The following is a 23833-nucleotide window of genomic DNA, read 5'->3' on the forward strand; positions in this document are numbered from 1 at the left end:
TAGTCAATTCAATTCAGTTCAATCAATCAATTCAACTTAAGTGTCAATGCAAGTGTTTAGTGTTTATTAAGTGTCAGACATATTAATAGATGATGAAGATATAAAATAAATATATTTTAAAGAATCTATGTGTCATTGGAGCATAAGAAACATTTGAGCTACACAGAGGTAATGTGTAGTTACAGTTTTGAAGAGAAAGTTATTTTAATTTGAGTGGGAAAGAAAATAGGTTTCAGTGATGAGGCCATTTATGTATTTGGGTTTCAAAGGATGAAGAGGAGTTTTCTAAGTGAATGAAAGGGGAAAATATTTTCAATAATGAGAACAGAGACTGCTAAAAGTTGTAAAACAGCAAAGATAATAGATTTTAATTACTGATTTATAGGGTGAAGAAGAGATGATCTAAATTGACAGATGAAGGCTGGAAAATGGAGACATTTTATAACATGTACAGGAGTAGGACTTTATCTTCAGAGCAATGGAAAGACATTGAAATTTTTAGGCAGATAATTGATGATCAAATTTGCAATTTAGAAATAATATTGGTAGTATTGTTGAGAATGAATATGAGGGGCAAGTGTCGAAATGGGAGGGGCAGATATGAATGGAAGGCAGCCTAGATTAATGATGACAAAGATTTGAATCAAGGCAATGAATTTGACTAAAATGAAGGACTTCAAGAGATATCCATGAAGCAGAATTGACTAACCCGGGGATATATTGGGTAGAGGGAGAAGTAGGAAGGGGGAGGATGTGAGGTAAAGGCAGGTGTCAGGATTACTCCCGCATTTCTGTCTTTGCTTACTGGACAAAGGTACCAACAATAAATAACATCTGATTTTGAAGCCATGTGATTTATCCTAAGAGAGGGCATGACTGCTTATGATTAGAACGGTAGACAAGTTACTTGAGGATTCAGATAGTCTTATAGTCTTTGTAAATTTACATACAGAAACACATGAACTTATAGCCCCAGAAGTTTGGTGTTCCCTGACTTGGGCTCAGTGTCCAGTGATTCTGGGTTCCTGGACTATTTTGGCCTTATTTACATACCAACTCTGAAACAGGTAACATGCTATAGGTCTCATCATTACAGAAATCTATATATTGGTCTTAATGGTTCAAATAGGAGTCATTAATACAAATGCTTTACACTTAGTTCTTACACATTTTGGCTTTCCTTCTGAATGTTGCAGTGTAGGCCCATTAGTTTTTCCTCTGGATAGTAATCTTGCTGCTTTGGTCTTTGATCACTTGTTTGCTTAATATCTGAAGACTTCTGAAGATGTTTCTTCTTCACTCCTCATTTAGGAGATAGGAAGTGTCTCAGAAAGTCTGGAGGTTGACTAGAGTATCACTCTAAGTTGAGTTGGAGGGGAAGGGGTTGAAGATGAAAAGTTGCTTACTTTTAATCAGATTCAAGCTCTTGAAAATTTGGCCCATCTGTTGTTTATGACTTTGTGAAAAAATGGGGTGTGTCTGAGCAGATTTGGCTGTTCAAGAATTTCTTTTACTGACTCAGTCTAAGGAAGCTTCTGGACAGATTCTATGACTCAAAAGGAGAATTAAAATAAACAAGGGATTGCATTCCCCATGAATATGGGTAAAAGGAGTTCTGTGGCTTTAGAACTATAAGAAATGATCAAGGCATATGCTTCAGTTGCAGTGTAACAAACCACTCCAAAACTCAGTGGTAGAAATAACAGAAACCATGTTGTTACAGTAAGGATTTTGTACATTAAGAATTAAAATAAAGCATCCTGGGGAAGGCTTATCTCTGTTCCATAATGACTGGAGCCTTGTCTATGGTGGCTTGAATGGTTGGGGATTAGATGACTTGATGGGATCATATGTCTGGGGGCCATGATTCTGGCTAAGTTATTCGTTATGTCACATCTTTTGGGGATGGAATGTCCAAGATGGCATCTTCATTTACTATCTGGGGTCTAGGCTGGTCTGGACTAGCTGGAAAAGCTGGGGTTGGTTCTCTCTCTTTCTCTGTGTATCTCTATGAAACGATTCCATGTAGTTTAGGATTCTTCATAACCTGGAAATCTCAAAGTAGTTGAAATTCTTACCTAATGAGTGGCTTCACCTAGAGTGAACATTCCAAGAGGCTTGGTTAGAACCATCTAACGTTTCCTATGATCCAGCCTCAGAAATGCAGAAACACTTTTCTGTTGTACTCTGTTGATTAAATAAGTCACTAGGTTAGTCCAAATTCAAAAAGAGGGACATCAGACTCTACCTTTCAATGGGAGGAGTAGTGAAGATTTTATGGTTATAGTTAATGTGCTATATAGCACATGATGAAAAAGTCTTATGATGATGACTTTTGAATTGAAGTAGAAATTAACCTCTCCTGTTGTCTGAGGTGCAGTTCTCTCTGACTGAGAATAAAAAAGGGAGGGCATACAAGTTGAAGTTCTTTGCATTCAACCTGATTTTTAAGATAATGGATTAAGGATTTTTTTTTTTATTATGCAATAGTTTACCCACAGCAGAGGCTAATAATAGCATTAATAGCTATTTACTGGGCAACTATAATTGCTAGACACTCTGCTTGTGCTTTATTTATTTGATCTCAAGTCCTGTGCAAGATGGGTATTATTATTCTCATATTGCAGATGAAGACATTGAAGCTGAGGCAAATTAAGTCATTTTCTCAAAGTTATAGTAATAAAGAATATATTTAGATTCGAACAAGGTCTATAAGGTTGCTTTTGCTGTTCCCACTATACTCTATGTTTAATGAAAACAGTTTCAGTTATCATTACACAGAGGTAGTAAAAACTCAGTGAACCAAGATGCTTGAATGATGTTTGATGATTTTTATGCAAAATATTTTAGGTTCCATTTTGTGTGCCATTTCAGTTTTGCTTTGGAGTTAGTCTAGAATATTGTTGTTTTAATTATTAATAAAAAAGAGTAACTTTTACTCAAGAAGTAAGCATAATTAAAGTCTGATAAGATATTTAAGTTTTTTTCCCCACCAGAAGGATGGGTTAAAAGGTTGAAATCATTGATGTAGAAAATGAAGATAAATATGCATGTCTCATGGAATCCGCTGGAATTGGTTCTTTGATACAAGTACTTGTTTTGAATCTAAATGTGAAACTGATCAACTGAAATCAAAACTTTTCCATTTACATAGGCTTGACAGTTGGGAATTATTTTCCTCTCTTCCTTATGCTTATGTCTAATTATGGAAATAAAAATGTGTCTATTTAGCAAGGTCTCATACTTCAGATTTCCTTTTTTCCTGATTCTGTCCAGATTTAGACCTTTCCTTGCTTTTCTATTACTACTGCATCAGTGGTTAATTTGCTTCTAGGCTTCCTCCAATTTTGAGTTATCTTACACTGTTCTCTGAGTCATGGTCTAGCTCTGCTATTCACAAGCATGCTACTTCATGTATCTGAAAATTTATAAATTTATTTATTTTATTTATTTATAAAATCCCTTTATTTTATAAAATCTCACCTTCTAGTATTGTTGTAAGAAATAAAATTACATATACAAGTAACTTTCTGCTTGTTGCCTATATTGATATAATTTAAGATGAATTTTGTGGCTTCAGTGATGAAACTAATATCAGGTTTATTTCTCAAAATGAATGAACAGGGAGAACACAAAATGAGCGAGCAACACAAAGGTTTACAATATATGTAAAACCAAATCAAACAGGTCTTCCATATACAGATTCATAGGTTGTACATTATAAAAACCCAGGGGGCACCATTTATGTAAATAATAACGTGAATGATACTTCTAGATATATGCAGTGCATAGCCTGTACAACTGTACGTGTAGGCCCTGAAAGCAAGCTTCAATGTGATCTTCCCACTTTCCTTAGACCCATTAGGGAGAAGAGAAAAGGATAATGAGCTCAGGGGAGCTGCAGCCCAGGAATAAATCCCACTTGACTGTGGTGAATAATTCTTTTAATGTACTATTGGATTCGATTTGCTAGTATCTTGAGAATTTTTGCATCCATGTTCATCAGGGATATTGGCCTGTAATTCTCCTTTTTAGTGGGGTCTTTGTCTAGTTTTGGAATTAAGGTGATGCCTCGTAGAAGTGTAAGGAGTTTAGAAGTTTTCCTTCCATTTCTATTTTTTGGAACAAGTTGAGAAGAATTGGTATTAACTCTTCTTTAAATGTCTGGTAGAATTCCCCTGTGGAGCCGTCTGGTCCAGGACTTTTGTCTGTTGAGAGATTTTTGATTACTGATTCAATTTCTTTGCTGGTTATGTGTCTGTTCAAATTTTCTACTTCTTCCTGTTTCAGTTTTGGTAGTTTGTATGTTTCTGGGAATTTATCTATTTCTTCCAGATTGCCCAATGTGTTGGCATATAGTTTTTCATAATCATCTCTTATAATTGCTTGTATTTCTGTGGTGTTGGTTGTGATCTCTCCTCTCTCATTTGTGATTTTATTTATTTGGGTCCTTTCTCTTTTCTTTTTTATAAGTCTGGCTAGGGGTTTATCAATTTTATTAATTCTTTTAAGGAACCAGCTCTTAGTTTCTTTGATCTGTTCTACTTTTTTTTGTTGTTGTTTCTGTATCATTTATTTCTGCTCTAATCGTTACTATTTCCCTTCTGCTGGCTTTAGGTATTATTTGCTCTTCCTTTTCTAACTCCTTTAGGTATAAGGTTAGGTTATGTATTTGAGACTTCTTACTTCTTGAGGTATACCTGTATTGCACTGTTCCTCCCTCTTAGACACCTTTACTGCATCCCAAAGGTTTTAGACTGTCGTGTTTTCATTTTCAGTTGCTTCCATGTGCTTTTTAAAATTTCTTCTTTAATTTCCTGGTTAACCCATTCATTCTTTAGTAGGATGTTCTTTAACCTCCATGTATTTGTGGTCTTTCCAAATATTTTCTTGTAGTTGACTTCAAGTTACATAGCATTGTGGTCTGAGAATGTGCATGGTATGATCTCAGTCTTTTTGTACTTGTGGAAGGCTGATTTGTGACCCAGTATGTGATCTATTCTGGAGAATGTTCCATGTGCACTCAAAAAGAATGTGTTTTCTGCTGCTTTAGGATGAAATGTTCTGAATATATCTGTTAAGTCCATCTGGTCCAGTGTGTCTGAATCAAAGTAATTTTAAACCAAAAATTAAATTTAATCTTCATTTCTTAAATTGAGTTAAAACATTACTTTTTGTTATTTTTTAAGGATTTAACTCAGTTATGCAAAAATATATCTACAGCTTATATTGATAATGACATCCACTCCAGCCCACCTTCCTCACTTTTATTTCCATATATCCTGAGTGAGTCAGTCTCCTTTTAGGGTTTTCCAAGAAATCTGGATGTTTCTTAGTTAATAGTCATCTTATTATGCACATGTGAACTGTTTCTATGGTTTCTTTCTAAGTTTATTATTAGAGGAGTTTAAAATAAGTTCATAGCAACATAGAAAGTGAATGTAGACAAACTTTATTCCAACTATAAACCCTCCTTATCCTCCCACCACCCAATACTCATAGACTGAGAAGTCATCAGAGATGAACTCATCCATGGGGAGTTGATAAGCAGAAAACCAAGAAAGGAAGGAAATCATGGAACTAATTCAGTTGGGGATGAAGGGGTAGGTAAATGCCCTTTGCTTGGAGAAAAGATAAATTTCCTATTAGAAGAGAAATCTCTTTAAAATATTTAGCTGTGGGGCACCTGGCTGGCTCAGTCGGTAGAGCATGTGACTCTTGATGTCAGGGTTAAAAGTTCAAGTCAGTCTCACATTGGGTATAGAGATTACTTAAAAATAAAATCTTAGAAATAAATAAATAAATAAAAAATGTTTGTGCTAATGATTTTTAACTCCTTATCACAAATTCTGTTGCATTAGTCAGGTACTGCAAGAAACAACTAGGGTCTTTGTCTTCCTGTAGTAAAAAAATTACCGTAGACATAATATTCCATTTATCTAGTTACAGAATACCTGAAGATAGAACAGCTGAATGCTAATTGTGATTTGTGTGTTTGTGCACACGTGAGCAAAGCTGTCATTAACACTAACATACATGTTCTCTGACTCAAAAACAATAGTTTAATAGATAAGTATGGTTGAAAGAACTGATTGACACCTGGCAGAAAGTTCTCAGATTGATTACATGTAAAAACGTCTGAGAGGAGATGGGACTGATAGTAACCATCAGTAAATTTCAGAACTCAAACAAGAATCTTGTAGACAGCAGGGTGTTCAGTATAGAAAATAGTTTCAGCACTGGCACTATCTTCTAAGGTTCAGTTTATACCAAATATCTGTGGCAAGACAGTGTAATGTGGTGCAATGAAAACTGAACTTGTAATCTGGACATGTACATTAGGTTCCAGGTGAGTTCTTACTACTGGTACTGTCTTGGACTGTAGATTCTTTGTCTTTAAGCTCTGGGACTAAGATTCTTTGTCTTTAAATGATCTCTAAATATCTTTTGGGCTCAAAATTTCTGTGATACTCTGATCCTATTTTATCACTGTAGGGATACCATATATAGGAAGATAGATTTAATTTATTTTTAAAAGATTTTATTTATTTATTTGACAGAGAGAGAGAGAGAGAGAGAGCACAAGCAGGGGAAGCAGCAGTCAAAGGCAGAGGGAGAAGCAGACACCCTGCTGAGCAGGGAGCCCGATGCAGGACTCCATCCCAGGAGCCTGGGATCATGACCTGAGCTGAAGGCAGACACTTAAGTGACTGAGCCACCCAGGTGCCCCAGGAAGATAGACAGATTTTTTTTTTTTAAGATTTTATTTATTTGTCAGAGAGAGAGAGAGAGAGCAAGCAAGTATAAGCAGGGGGGCAGCGGCAGGCAGAGGGAGATGCAGGCTTCCTGCTGAGCGAGGAGCCCAATGTGGGACTCGATCCCAGGAGCCTGGGATCATGACCTGAGCTGAAGGCAGATGCTTAACCAACTGAGCCACCCAGGTGTCCAAGATAGACAGATTTAATGTATGTATCAATGGGTGGGTGGAAAGAAGAATGTGGGTATGTATATATACAGACATACATATATACATAAAATATACATGTATATATATATATATGAATATTTATGTGTATATGTGTGTGTGTATATACACATATGCAGTTATTTCCATGCATATGTGTGTATATAGAGTGGCATCACAGATTCTTCTGGTCATAATTTTCCTTTGCCAGCATGAAAGATTTTGGTTTATTAAAATGACAGTAAATCATCTATCCTCTATTATTGAAGAGGTAAGGCCTCTTTTTTTTTAAGATTTTATTCATTTATTTGAGAAAGAGAGAGAGAGCACAAGCAGGGGAGAAGGAGGAGCAGACTCCCCCCCCGAGCAGGGAACCTGATGCGGGGCTCGATCCTAGGACCCTGGAATCATGACCTAAGCCCAAGGCAGACGCTTAACCGACTGAGCCACCCAGGCTCCCTGAGGTAAGGCCTCTTAACAACAAATAAGACTTGAAACAGACTTTTAGGTTATGAAAAATACTATTAAAATAATTCACAAATATTCATATGCATGTATTGTGAAAATGCTTCTTAGTGGATGCAAATATAAAGGATGAATAATAAAAGTATCATGAATATATCCACAAAGAATTCTAATATTGGAAATATACTCAGCACTGCTAACTGACTATCAGAAATCCAGCATTGATAAAATAATAACTTTCAGTTTTATTATGTAGTGTGTATAATTCAACATAGTACTAGAAGTCCTAGCCACAGCAATCGACAACAAAAAGAAATAACAGGCATCCAAATTGGCAAGGAAGAAGTAAAACTTTAACTATTTGCAAATTACATGATACTCTATGTAGAAAACCCAAAAAACTCCAACATAAACGGTGCTAGAACTGGTGAATGAATTCATTAAAGTTGTGGGATAGAACATCAATGTACAGAAATCTGTTGCATTTCTATACACCAATAATGAGCCCCAGAAAGAGAAATTAAGGAATCAATCCCATTTATAATTGCACAAAAACAATAAGATACCTAGGAATAAACTTAATCAAAGAGGTGAAAACTATCAAACATTGATGAAAGAAATTGAAGAAGACACAAAGAAATGGAAAGACATTCCATGCTCATAGATTGGGAGAACAAATATCGTTAATATTTCTATCTACCCAAAGCGATCTACATGTTTAATGCAACCCCTCTACCAGCAGCATTTTTCACAGAGCTGGAACAAACAACCTTAAAATTTGTATGGAACCACAAAGGACCCCAAATAGCTAGATCAACCTTGAAAAAGAAAAAGCTGGAGGCATCACAATTCCAGACTTCAAGTTATATTGCAGAGCTGTAGTGATTAAGACAGTATTGTACTGGCACAAAAATCAACCCATAGGTCAATGGAACAGAATAGAAAACCCAGAAATGAACCCACAGCTATGTGGTCAACTAGTCTTTGACAAAGCAAGAAAGAAAAAGGAATAATCCAATTAAAAAATGGGCAGAAGACATGAATAGATATTTTTCCAAAGAAGACAGATACATGAAAAGATGCTTAACATCACTTATCATCCGGGACATACAAATCAAATCTACAAGGAGATATAACCTCACACTTGTCAGAATGGCTAAAATCAACAACACAAGAAACAACAGGTATTGGCAAAGATGTGGAAAAAGGGGAACCTTCTTACACTGTTGGTGGGAATGAAAACTGGTGAGGTCACTGTGAAAAACAGCATGGAGATTCCTCAAAATGTTAAAATAGAACTACCCTATGATCCGGTAATTACACTACTAGGTATTTACCCAAAGAATAAAAAAATGCACACCCATATGTTTATAGTAGCATTATCTACAATAGCCAAATTATGGAAACAGCCCAAGTGTCCATTGTCTGATGAATGGATGAAGAAGAAGAAGTGGTGTGTGTGTACACACACATACACATATGCATGCATGCAATGGAGTATTACTCAGCCATAAAAAAGAATGAAATCTTGCCATTTGCAACTACGTGGATGGAGCTGGAGAGTATTATGCTAAGTGAGATAAGTCATTCAGAGAAAGGCACATACTATATGATTTCACTCATATGTGGAATTTAAGAAACAAATGAACAAAGGGGGGAAAAAAGAGAGAGAGAGGTAAACCAAGAAAGAGTCTCTTAGCTATAGAGAACAAACTGATGGTTACCAGAGAGGAGGCTGGTGGGGGGGGTGGTGGACAGTCAGTGAAATAGGTGATGGGGAGTAAGGAGTTCACTTGTTGTGATGAGCACTGGGTGTTGTATGGAAGTGGTGAATCAGTATATTGTACACCTGAAACTAATATTACACTGTATTTTTACTAACTGGAATTTTAATAAAAACTTAAAAAAAGGAGGTAAAAGTGATTAGAAAGAAATCATGATTTAAGATTATTATTTTTTTAATCTAGTATATTTTGTGGATTGCTATAGAAGGAGAGGCTGTTAAATACTTTGAAAATTTGTAAAGTGTGTTTTCATTAGCTCATCAGCTGAAATGTGGTATCCCCCTAGCTTCTCATCTTTCACATTTTTCTTAAGTGACAACTTCTTGCTGTTGAAATTGTTTCTGAAACTAACTTTTTTCTTTATCTTTTAGATTCTACTGAAATTAATTATGGTGATTTACCACTAAGCACTTCAAGATGTATTAAGTTATTTAGGCATCCATAATAAATTTGAGAGAGAATGTAGCACAGTTTTAGCATGGACATGCATTTTAAAAAGCACAGTTAGCTGTCCAAATCAATTCAGAAAAAAAATCCTAATTTTAACCATTTCTCATAAAAAAAAATTCAAGGGAACTTAGTTCCCTTAAAAAATGAACATTCTTCAAATCTGTATTCCCCTACCCAATTTTCTTTTATTCCATAGTATTGCAGAATTTCTCACACAGAAGTCCCCAGTTATATACCGTACTGTTACCTTGGCTTTTCCCTTATTCTTTACTACAAGTCTTCCATTATTTTCTTATGAAGACAGTCTTCATGCCTCTCCTCCCAAGCATTTCATTTATGTTTCAGGAAGGAAGACAGGATAAACTGAATCAGAAATGACACAATTTTGGGGGCAAGTTTGGAAGTGGGAACACTTCCAGATTAATTTTTTTCATGTCCTATAAAGTGTTATGATGATTTTATGCTATATTTTGGCCTTATTTACTACATTTTAACTTCACTGAGGACAAGGATTATGAATTTTGTAACTTTGTAGCTGCCACCTCATCTAGTTATGGAGGAAATGGCCAATTATTTAGACATGACAAAGACTTGAGATCCTTCAAGGCCTTTCCATCCCTAAGAACAGAGGTTTTTGACAAACTAAGACCAGTAGGATGGCCATCAATTTTGTAAATTAAGTGTTATTGGAATACAGCCAAGCCCACTGATTTAGTGCATGGCTGATTTCTTTTTTTTTTTTTTTTTAAAGATTTTATTTATTTGAGAGAGAAAGACTGAGAGAGAGAGAGCATGAGAGGGGGGAGGGTCGGGAGGGTCAGAGGGAGAAGCAGACTCCCTGCTGAGCAGGGACCCTGATGTGGGACTCGATCCAGGGACTCCAGGATCATGACCTGAGCCGAAGGCAGTCGCTTAACAAACTGAGCCACCCAGGCGCCCCTGCATGGCTGATTTCAAAGGCAAAGTTGATTAGTTGCCACAGAGACCAGAAGGCCGGCAAGCCTAAAATATTTGCTATTTGGCCTTTAAGAAAAAGTTTGCCAACCCCTGCCTTAGAAAACAAATTCCAAACTCCCCAGCTTGTTTTAAAAATATTTTTTAAAATTTGTCCAGTATCTCATTCCTCTTTAGTATTTTGAGGATAATCTCTACGTTTGCATGGTCATTGCAATGAGAAGACCCCAGCTCATGCTTGATCAAAGCTTCTCACCTAGAAGATTGAATATGGAGCAAAATGCTGGAGTGATGAGAGATGTCTCAGATTATTTCACAGCAGTTATGTTGGTAGTATCCTGCCTCTTGGTCAGTAACATTCTGGCCATATTGTTCCTGTTTAAGGAAGGCTCTCTAACTTCCTGCTCTGTCATCTGCCAAAATGTTCTGGTTTTCTTCTAGCTCCACAGCAGTACTCTGAACCCTGATATTCTTCCCCAAGTTCCCTTGAAGCCAAGGACAGACAGATTTGGTTTCCATTATTTGCTACCAGAAGCATCCTCACATATACACTTCGTATAAAAATACTAATCTGATACCTGCTCACAGCCATTGTTCAGGGCTGTACACAACTCTGGGAAGTGCCATTCACATCGATGTCATTATGAATGGCACTTTTTGGAGTTGTGCAGTGCCTAACCTTCATAGCTGTAAAAGAGTGCCTTGTATCTGCTTTTCTTTCCAGCTCTTCTTCAGTTGTCTTACATCTATGCTCTACAACTGAGTCAATTCCAACTACTTTTACTATCCAGACAGGCCGTGGTATGACTTGGTCTTTTTGTGATCACTTTCTTCTCATTGCAAATGCAGACTCTTCGTAGCTTGTTCATCTGACAAAGTCCTACATCCTTTAATACTCTTCTCAGATATCACCTCTACTGTAAAACTTTTCCTGTCACATCATTTTCCTGCCCCTCACCCTAGGCATTTATGATAAATGACTTTATCAAATGTATGCATAACACTTTGTGTACATTTCTATCAAGTCATCTCATGATGGTTTTATGTTAGTCTTCTGTACTAACCTGCATGCACTTTGAGCAAATGAGTTTGTCTAATTGTGGCCTAGTAGAGCAGACCCTAGCATATAGCAGATGCTTAAATGGCTATCTCTTTGTGGACTTTTTTTTTTTTTTTAAGATTTTATTTATTTATTTGAGAGAGAGAGAATGAGAGACAGAGAGCACGAGAGGGAAGAGGGTCAGAGGGAGAAGCAGACCCCCTGCTGAGCAGGGAGCCCGATGCAGGACTCGATCCCGGGACTCCAGGATCATGACCTGAGCCGAAGGCAGTCGCTTAACCAACTGAGCCACCCAGGCGCCCTCTTTGTGGACTCTTTTTTTTTTTTTTTTTAAAGATTTTGTTTATTTATTTGACAGAGAGAGACACAGCGAGAGAGGGAACACAAGCAGGGAGAGCGGGAGAAGGAGAAGCAGACTCCCCGCCGAGCAGGGAGCCTGATGCGGGGCTCGATCCCAGGACCCTGGGATCATGACCTGAGCCGAAGGCAGACGCTTAACGACTGAGCCACCCAGGCACCCCTGTGGACTCTTGATTGTATTCTTTAACACTCATAATTCCCTGAATGAGTCAAGTTATTTAATACTTTGAGTTTTCAATCCCCCATTATCACATATATCCAAATGCAGCAATAGTCACTTCTTTCCACCATTTACCAATGTCAAGTAAAAATCCCAACTTAGTAAGGAGGGACTTGATTCAAAAAGATAATTGCAAGGAGGGGTCTATTGCAATAGAGAGAGAGGACTTTGCCAAAGGGAGAACATTGTGACCATAAGATCTGCGAGTCTCTCAAAGGTTGGGCAAAAAGGGGTTTTCTTTTATTGGGAGGAGAAATAAGGTTAGAAAGAAGAGGATGTGGGGAAGTGGGACAAAAGAGTGGCTTGATTGGATAGTAGATCAGAGAATATTTTACCCAGCCTGTTCTCAGGAGAGATTATATGTTGACTCAGGTGGACAGTGAGTCAGAGTTCTGGAGCCTGAAGAAAGGAGTGAAATTTTAACTGAAGTTTGAGTAACAAACATTTTGTCCTAATTGATTAGTGGGAACAACAGTTCAGCTGGTAATTTAGGAGGCAAAAAAATAGGAATTTGGAGGATCATTGTCTGGCCTTGCTATAGATAAACAAGAGGAGGCATCTGTGAGTCTTACTAAATCAAACGGGGAAGGGTGGTTCTTTGCAATAAGCTGTTTTCCACAGCACATAGGACAGAGGAGTATTTTAACTTTTGCTGTTTTCCAGGATTACAGGGCTCAGGTAAAATTCAACATTGTCACCAATGATAAAGTTTTCAGTATTGAAGGACAAAATTAGATCTACATAAAACTTTATTTTCTTTTCCAGTGGTCATCACAAAGCTAGTAATGTGTCCACTTGCTAAATTCAGTTACTTCTTATCTTAGAAAGTTCCCCAAATTAAATAAGTCAAGGGCATTATTATAAAAAGCAAAATACTGCTTTCCTGTGTAAATCAGAGTGTGGGCTGTGTACCAGAGAATATCAAATTCCTTTCAAGCTAAAGTCACCTTCATTCACTTGATAAGACTGTAGAGGGCACAATTATACTGGAACAAAGCTTGCATGAAAGACTGAGAACTTTATTTAGTCTTGAATGAAAGACTGAGAACACACCTAGGTAATAACCTGAATGTGGGCTGTCAGTGATTCATATCTGCCTTTCAGAACAAAGATTTTTTTTAATCTTTTTAAAAGAAGGTTTTCTTATTTGTCACTCTGCTTTCTTTTTAATTAATTCTAATTGCATTTCATGTGGGAAATGTGTTTGAAGAGGTGGAATTATAAATGAGTCCAGCATTATTGTTATATTCCCCTGCACTAAGATGTCATTGTAAGGCTAAGACAAGGAAGTAAAAGATAATAGATTAAGAGAAAACTGCTGGGAAAATGAGCAAACCGTGTAAAAAAACAAGTGACAGGTTTCTGTCACTCTCCTGGAAGTAGCGTATATTAGTGGAAAGACTAGGAATTAGTTGGGACATCCATAAGCTATTTGAAGCACAGCTTTTACAAAGCTAAGTAAAGTTTTCCCTAATGATCAGCTCATTTGTGGTTTCAAAATCTTTTATTGTTCTTGATGCTATTACTACCAAAATGAAGGCTGGCCTTTTCCCTAATAATTTGCTCCTTCCCTTGTGCTATGATATGTGTTAAACAAGTGGCATATATGCACTGTTTACCTTTTCTCCTCACCCTGCTTTCATTTCACATTCCACCAAGTTTTTATTTTCATCAGTAATGACTCTATAATTCCCCAATTCACAGGTTTTTCTTTTGTCTCATTTATTTTAAAATCTCAATTGCCTTTGATAATTTGCTGTCCACAGTTGCCTGTCCTTTCCCTTGAATTGTGACTGTATACTACCTTGTTACTCTTCTTACACATTTGACAAATCAGTTTACCTTGAGTGCTTCTTTTTGATTCTTCCCATTACATTATTTTGGGAATTCTGCAAACTTCTATATTTTGCCTGCTGGTTCTCCTTCTCCATCAGGGTATTGATTTAATTTTATGGTTCCAACTAAAACTTGCCATTGGATTGGATATTACCTCAATGGCAAATGGCTCTGGTATTTATATAGTTTACTCTCACTAAAGCTTCAGTTTTATATTGCTTACTGCCTTGTAAATATTTACAAATGGATGTTTGCTTTTCCTTCAAAGAGAGCTATTCAAAATCATTTTTTTTCTCCAAAACTCATCCCCCTTTCTGTTTTTCATCATTCTACCTCTGCTGTAACCTTAGATAGAAAAACTTCTTTGAATATTTTTTAACTTATTCTTTACTCTGCAGGCTCATTGTTACCCTCCTAGGCCATGCCCTTAAGTCCAGGTAACTACTCTAGTCTGAGTTCATTAGAATGTTCAAGAGGGCAGACTTTTTTATATTTAAGTATAAATTAGCATACAGTGTTATATTAGTTTCAGGTATACAATGTACCTGCTCATCACAATAAGTGCTTATCACAATGGAGTACTTAGTGCTCATCACAGTAAATGTACTCTTTTATTTTTATTTTTTTTAATTTTATTTTATTATGTTATGTTAGTCACCATACAGTACATCATTATTTTTTGATGTAGTGTTCCACGATTCATTGTTTGCATATAACACCCAGTGCTCCAGTGCCCTCTTTAATATCCATCACCGGTCTAACCCATCCCCCCACCCCCTCCCCTCTAAAACCCTCAGTTTGTTTCTCAGAGTCCATAGTCTCTCATGGTTCGTCTCCTCCTCCGATTCCCCCCCCTTCATTTTTCCCTTCCTACTATTTTCTTTTTTTTTTTTAACATATAATGTATTATTTTTTTTTCAGAGGTACATATACACACACATATATATATATTACACCATATCCTCTTTATCTATTCATCTATGGATAGACACTTGGGTTTCTTCCATAATTTGACTATTGTAAATCATGGTGCATATATCTTTTTGAATTAGTGTTTTTGTTGTCTTTGGGTAAGTTCCTAGTAGTAGAATTGTATGGATTGTATGGTAATTCTTTTTTTTTTAATTTTTCATTATGTTCAGTTAGATTTTGTTGTAGTGTTCAACAAGATTGTATGGTAATTCTATTTTTAATTTTTTTTGTGGAATCTCCATACTGTTTTCTACAGTGACTACATCAGTTTGTATTCCCATCAGTAGTGCACGAAGATTCCTTTTTCTCCACATTTTCACCAACATTTGTTATTTCTTGTTTTTTTGATTTTAGTCATTCTTATAGGTGTAAGGTGATATCTGATTGTTGTTTTGATTTGCATTTCCCTGATAATTAGAATGTTGAGCATCTTTTCATGTGTCTATTGGCTACCTGTATGTCTTCTTTGGAAAAATGTCTATTCATGTCTTCTGACCATTTTTAAATTGGATTATTTGGTTTTTTTTTTTTTTTTGGTGTTGACTTGTGTAACTATATATTTTGGTTATTAACCCCTTATCGGGTATATCATTTGCAAATACCTTCTCCCATTCAATAGGTTGCCCTTTTGTTTTGTTGATGGTTTCTTTTGCTGTGCAAAAGCTTTTTCTTTTGGTGTAGTCCCAATAGTTTATTTTTGCTTTTGTTTCCCTTGCCAGAGGAGACAAATCTAGAAAAATGTTCCTATGGTTGATGTCAAAGGAATTACTGCCTATGTTTTCTTCTAGGAATTTTATGGTTTCAAGTCTCAAATTTAGGTATTTAATCCATTCTGAGCTTATGTTTGTGTATGATGTTAGAAAGTGGTCCAGTGTCATTCCTTTGCATGTAGCTGTCCAGTTTTCCCAGCACCATTTGTTGAAGAGACTGTCTTTTTCCTATTGGATATTGTTGCCTCCTTTGTTGTAAATTAATTGACCTTAAAGCATGGGTTTATTTCTGGACTTTCTATTATTTTCCATGATCTATGTGTCTGCTTTTGTGCCAGTAACATACTGTTTTGATTACCTCAGCTTTGTAGTATATCTTGGAATCTGGGATTGTGATACCTCTAGCTTTGATCTTCTTTTTTAAGATTTCCATGGCTATTCAGGGTCTTTTGTGGTTCCATACAAATTTTAGGATTATTGTTTTAATTCTGTAAAACATGCCACTGTTATTTTGTTAGAGATGGGATTAAATCTGCAGATTGCTTTGGGTATGGACATTTAAACAGTATTGTTTCTTCAAATCCATGAGCAGGGGATATCTTTCCATTTGTTCGTGTCATCTTCAATTGCTTTCATTGATGTTTTATAGTTTTTGAAGTCCAAATCTTTCACCTTCTTGGTTAAGTTTATTCCTAGGTATTAGAAACTTAAAAAAAAAAGATTTTTATTTATTTATGAGAGAGAGAAAGAGAAAGAGAGAGAGGGTTGGGGGAGGAGCAGAGGGAGAGGGGCAAGCAGACTCCATGCTGAGCAGGGATCCCCACACGGGGCTTGAGCTCAGGACCCTGAGATCATGACCTGAGCCAAAACCAGGAGTTAGACACTTAACCGGCTGAGCCACCCAGGTACCACCCCCCCCCCCAGGTATTTTATTATTGTTTTGGTGCAATTGTGGATGGGATTGTTTTCTTAATTTCTCTTTCTGCTACTTCACTATTCGTGCATAGTAATGCAGTAGATTTATGTATATTAATTTTGTATCCTGTAATTTTACTGAATTCATTTATCATTTCTAGTAGTTTTTTGGGGGAGTCTTTAGGGTTTGCTATATATAGTATCATGTCTTTTGCAAATAGTGAAAGTTTTTCTTCTTTTTTTTTTTTTTTAAAGATTTTTTATTTATTTGATAGAGAGAGACACAGTGAGAGAGGGAACACAAGCAGGGGGGAGTGGGAGAGGGAGACGCAGGCTTCCCACTGAGCAGGGAGCCAGATGCGGGGCTCGATCCCAGGACCCTGGGATCATGACCTGAGCCGAAGGCAAATGCTTAACGACTGAGCCACCCAGGCCCCCCAGTTTTACTTTTTTCTTACCAATTTGGATGCTTTTATTTCTTTTTCTTGTCTGATTCCTATGGTTAGAACTTCTAGTATTATGTTGAATAAAAGTGATGAGAGTGGACATCTTTGTCTTGTTACTGATCTTAAAGGAAAAGTCCTCAGTTTTTTACCACTGAGTATGTTATTTGTGGCTTTTTCATATATGGCCTTTATTATGTTGTTATAAGTTCCCTCCGAGCCTACTTTGTTGAAGGTTTTTATCATGAATGGATGTTGTATTTTGACAAATGCTTTTTCTGCATCTGTTGGGAGGATCATATAGTTTTTAATCTTTCTCTTGTTAATGCGATGTATCATGTTGATTGATTTGCAAAATTGAACCACCCTTGCATCCCAGGAATAAATCCCACTTGATCCCACTTGAATAATTCTTTTAATGTATTGTTGGGTTCAGTTTGCTAATATTTTGTTAAGGATTTTTACACCTATGTTCATCAGAGATATTGGCCTGTAGTTTTCTCTACCTTTAGTTTCTTTATCTAGTTTTGGTGTCAGGGTAGTGCTGGCCTCATAGAATGCATTTGGAATCTTTCCTTCAAGAGGGTCACCTTTTCTATATGCTTTGTTCATTAATGTAGCCTGAGCACAAAGGATGGTGACTAGCTCAGTGAATATTTGTTAAACGAATGAGTCCAAATATTCAAACCTAGGCTCTGCTGTTATTTAACTTATTTTACATTAATTACCAGATGAATATTTTTTAATGCCAATTTTATTGCTGCTTTTCTGATTAGAAATTCCATCTAGTCTACTTTGTCTCTTTTGTGTAGCTTTCAAGATTGCCCGTTATCCTGTCCTAAAGAGGTCCTAAAAAGTAAATTAATGTTTTGTATATAAGAGTGAGCACCCCAGGGCGCCTGGGTGGCTCAGTTGGTTAAGCAACTGCCTTCGGCTCAGGTCATGATCCTGGAGTCCCGGGATCGAGTCCCACATCAGGCTCCCTGCTGAGCAGGGAGTCTGCTTCTCCCTCTGACCCTCTTCCCTCTCGTGCTCTCTCTCTCATTCTCTCTCTCTCAAATAAATAAATAAAATCTAAAAAAAAAAAAAAAAGAGTGAGCACCCTGGAGTTATATAGTCTGAATTTGATTGTGGTTTCTTAATTTACTAATCGGGACAGTTATTTAGTTTTTCTGTGCCTTGATTTCTACATTTGTAAAATGAAGATAATGATAATTGGATTGATTTTAGGATGAAATGAGTTAGTGGATCTGAAGCACTCAAACAGTACCCAGTATTTAATAAATGCTGAATATGCATTAGTTATTATTATTATTATTACTTTGTTAACCTCTACATTTCAAAGTATTTTTTAGGCACAAGTCTGGTATACAGATATTTAAAACAACATATCCCATTTTCAAACAAAATTCTATGTATAATCCCAATAAATTTACAAAATATAAAATCAGTGGTGCTTGACTATTTGTACCCTCCCCTCTTTCATAAACCTTTAAGTTTCCTTATCCAAAATCCCCAAATTCCAAGTGCTATAATTTAAAATCATTGGTCTAAGTAACTTTTGAAAAATTGAGTAAATCATATCTAAAATCATCAGATTGTAAAGACAGCAGGCATTTTAATTATTCATCTACTTATTTGCCTGTCTCAAGTGAGGTTATTCTAGCACAAGGGAGTTATATCTTAAAAGATTATCCAGCACAGGGACGCCTGGGTGACTCAGTTGTTAAGCGTCTGTCTTTGCTCGGGTCATGATCCCAGGGTCCTGGGATCGAGCCCCACATCGGGCTGCCTGCTCCACAGGAAGCCTGCTTCTCTCTCTCCCACTAACCCTGCTTGTATTCCCTCTCTCGCTGTGACTCTGTCAAATAAATAAATAAAATCTTAAAAAAAATAAATAAAAGATTATCCAGCACACAAAAAAAGATTATCCAGCACAGACAATTTACATCTCTTTTGGTAAATTAATTTAGATCAAAGGAATAAACCTCATTTTTTCCAGAAAAAATGAGGGAGAAGTTTGAATTGGAAATCATATTTAAGGAATCAAAGTATTGTGTTATTATAACTGTCATGTACAGAATAATTTGTTTGCCCTTTGAGTATTTGTGGATGATTTAAAACATTATTATTTTCTGAACTGAAACTGTGAGATTTAAAGTGTATTTTCTAAATAATAATATTGGTATTAATATTTGCTTTTCAACTCTAAGCCTAGTGAAACTTTTCACTTTACTGATATCACCATTCTAGCAAAATATATATTTATCTCTAATCCTTACTGGAAATTTTTAAGAGAAAATTCACTGGAATCATTAAATGAAAGATGTTACCTAAAGCTATCCTGTCTTATTCTTAGATTTTCCCAAATCATCAAATGAACATCTAATCTAAGAGTCATGTGCTCTTAAAAGTGTGGAGGTTGACAAATTCATGAGATATTTTAGTGTCTTTATTTTACAAATGAGAAAAATATGAGCCTGCTGAGCTAAACAACTCATCAAAAATAAATGATTAAATATTAGATATTAAGAAGTATTAAAATTTCTGTTCCCAATCTAATACTCTTTCCAACATTTGGCCTATTAATCATATAGTCCCAATTCAAAACATTTTTTTTCCTGTGTCCCAAAGGGAACAGAATGTTATGTTTTGGAATCCAGATGACATAACAACTTAAAAACAACATAAAAGACAACTTTATTTTTTAAAAATTTTGCTCCACTTTCATTTGATTTTTATTTGTTTTTTTGTTTCAAGTTTTTATTTAAATTCTAATTAGTTAACATATAGTATAATATTGGTTTCAGGAGTAGAATTTAGTGATTCATCACTTACATATAACACCCAGTGCATATCACAACAAGGGCCCTCCTTAATACCCATCACCCAAGAGCCCATCTGCTTCCCACCTTCCCTACATCAATCCTCAGTTTGTTCTCTGTGGTTAAGAGTCATTTATGGTTTGTCTCCCTCTCTTTTTTTCCCCTTCCCCTATGTTCATCTGTTCTGTTTCTTAAATTCCAAATATGAGTGAAATCATGTGGTATTTTTCTTTCTTTAACTAACTTATTTCGCCTAGCATAATACACTGCAGTTTCATCCGCATCCTTGTAAATGGGAAGATTTCATTCTTTTTGATGGCTGAGTAATATTCCATTACACACACACACACACACACACACACACACACACGCACACCCCACTTCTTTATCCATTCATCAGTTGATAGACATTTGGTCTCTTTGCATAATTGGCTATTGTTGATAGTGCTGCTATAAACATTGGGGTGCATGTGCCCCTTCCAATCGGTATTTTTGTATCCATTGGATGAATACCCAGTAGTGCAATTGCTGGATTGTAGGGTAGTTCTATTTTTAACTTTTGGAGGAAACTCCATACTGTTTTCCAGAGTGGCTGCACCAGTTTGCATCCCCACAAACAGTGTAAAAGGGTACCCCTTTCTCTGCATCCTCATCAACATCTTTTGTTTCTTGAGTTGTTAATTTTAGCCATTCTGACAGGTGTGAGGTGGTATCTCATTGTGTTTTGATTTGTATTTTCCTGATGATGGGTGATGTTGAGCATTTTCCCATATGTCTGTTGGCCATTTGTATGTATTCTTTGGAGAAATGTCTGTTCGTGTCTTCTTCCCATTTCTTGACTGGACTTTTTGTTTTATGGGTGTTGAGTTTGATAAGTTCTTTATAGAATTTGGGTACTAGCCCTTTATCTGATATGTTATTTGCAACTATCTTCTCCCATTCCATAGGTTGTCTTTTAGTTTTTTTGATTGTTTCCTTCACTGTGCAGAAAGTTTTTGTCTTGATGAAATCCCAATAGTTCATTTTTGCTTTTGTTTCCCTTGCCTGGGAAGACGTGTCTAGTAAGAAGTTGCTAAGACCGAGGTCAAAGAGGTTGTTGCCCTATGTTCTCCTCTAGGATTTTGATGGATTCCTGTCTCATATTTAGGTCTTTCATCCATTTTGCATTTATATTTGTGTATGGTGTAAGAAAGTGGTCCAGTTTCATTCTTTTTTTTTTTTATAGAATTTTTTGTTCAAATATTCTTAATTTAATTTTTTTCATAATTCATCAGTTGCTTATAACACCCAGTGCTCTTCACATCACGTGCCCTCCTTAATGCTCATCACCCATCACCCCACCCACCTCCCCTCTAGCAACCCTCAGTTTATTTCCTACAGTTAAGAGTCTCTCATGGTTTTTCTCCCTCTCTGATGACTTCTCATTCAGTTTTCCCTCCCTTCCCCTATGATCCTCTGTGCTGTTTCTTATATTCCCCATATGAGTGAAGCCATATGATAATTGTCTTTCTTTGATTGACTTATTTCGCTCAGCATAATACCCTCCAGTTCCATCCACGTCATTGTAAATTGTAAATATTCATCCAGTTTCATTCCTCTGCATGTCACTGTCTAGTTTTCCCAACACCATTTGTTGAAGAGATTGTCTTTTTCCCACTGGATAGTCTTTCCTGCTTTGTTGAAAATTAGTTGACCATAGAGTTGTGGGTCCATTTCTGGGTTCTCTATTCTGTTCCATTGATCTATGTGTCTCTTTTTGTGCTAGTACCATACTGTCTTGATGATTACAGCTTTGTAATACAGCTTGAAGTCCAGAATTGTGATGCCTCAAGCTTTGTTTTTTTTTTTCAACATTGCTTTGGCTATTCAGGGTCTTTTGAGGTTCCATACAAATTTTGTGATTTTTTCTTCTAGCTCTGTGAAAAATGTCAGTGGTATTTTGATAGGGATTGCATTGAATCTATAGATTGCTTTGGGTAGTATAGACATTTTAACAATATTTGTTCTTCCAATCCATGAGCATGAAATGTTTTTCCATTTCTTCGTGTCTTCTTCAATTTCTTTCATAAGTATTCTATAGTTTTCAGAGTACAGATCTCTTACCTCTTTGGTTAGGTTTTTCCTAGGTATCTTATGGTTTTGGTGCAATTGTAAATGCAATAAATTCCTTGATTTCTCTTTCTGCTGCTTCATTATTGGTGTATAGAAATGCAACAGATTTCTGTATGTTGATTTCATATCCTGTGACTTTGCTGAATTCCTGTATCAGTTCTAGCAATTTTTTGGTGGAGTCTTTCAGGTATTCTACATAGAGTATCATGTCATCTGTGAAGAGTGAAAATTTGACTTCTTCCTTGCCAATTTGGATGCCTTTTATTTCTTTTTGTTGTCTGATTGCTGAGACTAGAACTTCCAGTACTGTATTGAAAAACAGTGGTGAGAATGGACATCCCTGTCATATTCCTTACCTTAGGGGAAAAGCTGTCAGTTTTTCCCCATTGAGGATAATAATAGCTGTGGGTCTTTCATATATGGCCTTTATGATGTTGAGGTATGGTATGTTCCTTCTTCCCTACTTTATTAAGGGTTTTTATCAAGAAAGAATGCTATATTTTGTCAAATGCTTTTTATGCATCTATTCAGAGGATCATATTGTTCTTGTCCTTTCTTTTATTAATGTGGCGTATCACATTGATTCATTTGCGGATATTGAACCACCCCTGCAGTCCAGCAATAAATCCTACTTGGTTATGGTGACTAATCCTTTGAATGTACTGTTGGATTCGATTTGTTGAGAAATTTTGCTTGTTGAGAAATTTTGCATCCATGTTCATCAGGGAAATTGGCCTGTAGTTCTCCTTTTTAGTGGGGTCTTTGTCTGGTTTTGGAATCAAAGTAATGCTGGCCTCATAGAATGAGTTTGGAAGTTTTCCTTCCATTTCTGTTTTTTGGAACAGCTTCAGAACAAGAGGTATTAATTCTTCTTTAAATGTTTGGTAGAATTCCCCTGGGAAGCCATCTGGCCCTTGCTGAAGGTATCCACTTTCTGATTTCAAAATATATTACAAAGTTACATATTCAAAACAGTATGGTAGTAGCAAAAAATAAATTATCCTTGAAGTCTCCTGGGATGTAGTGTCCATTAATGACCTCAGTATGGAAAATCATAAAGACCTGACATACCTATAGGACAGTGGAACAGAATAGAAAATCCAGAAATAAACCCACACATACAAAGTCAATTAATCTTTGATATGGGAGCCAAGAATATGGGAAAGGATAATCTCCCAGTGCCTTTAGAAGCAACCATGCCACCCTACAGATTTGGAGTACTCATGACCTTCATACTTTTTAAGTGAGTTACTACTTGATTTTCCGTAGTCAGGTCATTAATGAGCAGTAAATCCCAGGAGACTCCAAGGATAATTTCTTGAATTACTTTCTGTGCTATGAGATACTAGAGTCTTGTTCCTTATTGCCAAATGGAGATTTATTGCCTTCACTGCCAACCAGGCTAGATATATGATGGAAGTGTTTCCTATTTTCTCAATGATATGTTGTCTCTGATCTCTCCTGGTATTAATTTTTATATTAGAGCAACCATGACTTATTCTAGCTTAAGTAGAAAAAAAACTATTAAAAATATATTGGGCAGTTTAGGGAATCTCTGGAAGGGTTCAAGAACCAGGATTACAGTTTAAAATCTTAACATTATGCCCAGGATTCACATTGTGTAATTGGTCTAGGAAACAACCTACTGCTAGATTTGCTGGGCAGAGATACTCCAGCTGGAACTACAAATATCAGTGATATGGGATGCTAAATATCGTCATATGAATCACTAATAAGTTTCTTCTGGATGCTGAAAGTTGTTT

This window comes from Halichoerus grypus, chromosome X (genome assembly GCF_964656455.1).
Source record: "Halichoerus grypus chromosome X, mHalGry1.hap1.1, whole genome shotgun sequence".
Taxonomy (NCBI): Eukaryota; Metazoa; Chordata; class Mammalia; order Carnivora; family Phocidae; genus Halichoerus; species Halichoerus grypus.